Below are 3,297 nucleotides of genomic sequence, written 5' to 3'. Positions count from 1 at the left end.
AAAATTGAAATGACCCAAAATCCAAATTCTCAAACAACAACAAAAAAAGAAAAAGTTGAAAAGCCAAGAGCTAGGGTTTCATTTCCATCTTCACTACTCCATTACTTCCGCAAGTCGTTCTCCATCTTTACTACTTCCACCAATTGGTCTTCACTCTTTAAGTTACTGCCTAGGTAAATATACTATTGGGCGAAAGCTAAGAGTTTCACCAACGCACTTCAAATCACCAATTATAATTGTTTTATAGTTTTTCTTTAATTGTTATTCTCTTATCTATATGATTCTAGGCAAAAGGTGTGATTTACTGGTTTAAAGCTTGTGTTTTCTTCTTATCTAAAGGTAAAGTTCATAACTTTGATGCATTAATTAATATCTTCTCTTGATATTTCTATTTATTCTATTTGGAATGATCTAAACACTCACTTCTTTGAGCCAACTATAGTTTATAAACTAGTTTCCTATACTGGTTTCTTCGGCTTTGTTTCTTGTTTGAGCTATTGGTACACAAATAATACATAAGTCTTTCTAAACCCATTTCTAACCCTTTCCATCACGCATACAAACTGTTTGACACAAGAGTTGGGACATCGAGAGAGGATCAGTTTTTTATGCTTCGTTTCCAGCTGGGACAAAATTACTAACTGACACTGCTAAGGTTTTCATTTTATTTTTATACTTTTTAAGTTTAAATGTAGGTGCACACATTTCCAGGTTGATGAACTCCCAAAGCTAGGTCTTGCCAAAAGAGATTAGCTAGTAGACATTCCAATCGAATAACAGACATTAACTTGGATTGCTTGCTTACATATTCATCAATCCCAATTAGTATGCCATTAATTGGATGACTCCAAAATCCTTGAACATGTATGCTATTAACACCAACACATGCCTCAGTGTCCTAGAGAGGTGCAGCATGAAAAAGCATTGTTTCCTACACTCAAACAGACTGTGAAACACATACTAGAATGCATTTCTTAACAAGCCATCTTCTTAATGAAACTTCTATTTAAATCTTGCATACACACTGTTGCCAATGAAAATCCAGGCTGAATCATCAGCTTGCAGTCAACCTGTTTTAGTTTACCAAGTAATCTTTGAGAACCAGCAAATAATAAGGGGCATAAATTTCACAACTAAGTCTTCAGTAAGGCCTATAGTTGAGCTGAAGTGAACAACTAGAAGTACAATAACGTTGTCTCTATCAATCACTCTAAACTCCATGTTCCATAAGTTTGGTATACTCCTAAATCCTATATGGAGTCTACACTTCAAAAGGGGTCATTGTAAAGATCTACCTGTCAGTCATCACTAACTCTGTATATTTGGGGTCTCTTACTCAGTTTAAGGCGAAGGATATGGAACAGGAAACTGCTAGTGTCCTCAACTATTTTCATGTATCAGCCTAAAAGGGAGTGGTGCGAACTTCAGAGGAATGAGGGGCATATTGATCCATAAGCCTGGTCAGAGAAGTTTCAAATTCTTTTCTAATTCTAGTTCTTCTTGCAGGTACTTGCATTTTATCTCAGCTTTCTTTTCTTCATGCATCTTAATCAGTTTCTCCCTTTCCACTTCAAACTCTTTGATGCCCTTGGCTTGTGATTGTATGAAATTAGCAATCTCCTCACGCCTGAGTTTGTCATCCTCCTGAGTTTTGAGATTTGCAGTGGATTGCTTTGTTTTCTTTCTTTCTTCTTGCAGCAGCTCTTCGAAGTTTCTTTCTTTGTCCTCAAATCTTGCTAGTTTTGTAAGTGTAACTTATTTGTTTTTTTCTTTTTTTAAAATGATGTTGTGTTGTTTGCTTGGGCAGTTATATAAATCTGCGCTTGGGAATTGTTTTGAGATTCAAGACTGGGGGCCGATAGAGTTCTCCATCATGACTAAACATTTTGAACGACAAGGAAAACCACCTTTTGCATACCACTCTGTAAGTTCAATGCGTGTTTTTTGTAATTTTTGTATGCTAATGGAATGTGTAATTGGGAAGGTAAAATGGACTAATGAGAACTTCATTGCTCAGGGGTCTCATCAAGACAGCAAAATTACATTTAGCTATAATAGGTGATATTTGAACACATTTTTCTGTTGATTAGTGTTGCCTTAGATGATCCTATTTCAACTTTGGTATGTCGGAAGTATAGTTTAAGTAAACCCCAAATGCCTTCTTGAGTGTTTATTTCGAGTATAATTTTATATTCATTTTATGCACATATACCGGAAATTGGCCTAATGCTATTTAGAGTATAATTTTCTCATGACGTCTCCTAACAAAAAGATGAAAGAGGATATGTAAAGTGTGTATGGACGCCATCTACTTGAATTTGTTAATAATTGCATGAACATCGAACCTTGAATTGTATGGAATAGTTAGTTCGAGAACTCTCCTCGTGAAGGATCGAAGATCGAGCCATTGTTCCAAATTTGTATTTGACAAGTATAATTGCATGAACACACAAGAAACAGAGAATTGCCGGGATGATAGGAAGAGGTCACCCTTGTAAAACGGATAAACTTAAAGGATTGCGAAAGTGCCTTGGGAAAAGAAATAGTTACATTTGGAAAGGGAATCAATTTTTGAGAGACATAGGAAAAGGGATAGTACTTTAAGTTTGTTATGTTTTTGTTATGTTTTTTTGTTATTTCTTGAAGTACGTGTTATTAAGTCTACCGTCTTTATTTGAGCTCTTCCTCAGATGCGGGGAAGAGAATAGGTATAACTCCAAGAGAGGCTACACATAAATCTCTGTGGCGTGGAGAATGCTCGCATTCTGGACACAAAATTCCAGGTATCGTTTATATCATATATTAATTAAATGAACATGGCATTATTAAAACATAGCAAATATTTGCGGCATACTCCAAATATACATGTTTCTTTTAATTGATGGTTTTCTTTTATCAATTCTATGTGTAGGAGTGGGCTAATTCAAGTTGCTAAAATGTTCTTTTGAAAACTTGCTGCTGATTTTTTTGAATGTGGTTCTAAAACTTGATTCTAAATTATTTGTTTGATTGTTGCTCTAAAACTTAATGTGTTATTTTTACTTGTTGCAGTATAAAGAAGATGAGAGTATCACTCATTTGGGATCTGATTATTGGTTGACTGGAAAGACCAAGCCATATGGTGAAGTGGCCGGGTGTATGACAAATTGACAACATGAAAAGAACTGAAGCTTGTTTTATAGTATATATATATATTTTTCCCTTTTGTTCTTCCTTCTACCAAGGTATTTATTGATTCAATGACGACATTTTGTAGCGAAGAAATATTTGATTTAATAGAAAATGTGAGATTTTTTA

At 34.8% G+C, this 3,297-nt stretch overlaps 2 long non-coding RNA genes across 3 annotated transcripts; both read left to right on the top strand.

Moving 5' to 3' along the window:
• Positions 1-1,940, top strand: LOC147495409 (uncharacterized). Of its 2 annotated transcripts, XR_015199128.1 has the most exons (4): positions 1-173; positions 288-339; positions 1,341-1,506; positions 1,808-1,940. It is a non-coding gene; the product is annotated as an uncharacterized LOC147495409 (long non-coding RNA). The 2 variants fall into 2 exon arrangements; XR_015199127.1 differs by having other exon boundaries at positions 1,341-1,919.
• Positions 1,941-2,728: 788 nt separating this feature from the next.
• LOC147495408 (uncharacterized) lies at positions 2,729-3,297 on the top strand. The gene is made up of 2 exons (XR_015199126.1): positions 2,729-2,783; positions 3,052-3,297. It is a non-coding gene; the product is annotated as an uncharacterized LOC147495408 (long non-coding RNA).

The sequence above is a fragment of the Coptis chinensis genome, chromosome 6, assembly GCF_015680905.1.
Source record: "Coptis chinensis isolate HL-2020 chromosome 6, ASM1568090v1, whole genome shotgun sequence".
Classification (NCBI taxonomy): Eukaryota; Viridiplantae; Streptophyta; class Magnoliopsida; order Ranunculales; family Ranunculaceae; genus Coptis; species Coptis chinensis.
This window is presented reverse-complemented; position numbering and strand designations above follow the sequence as displayed.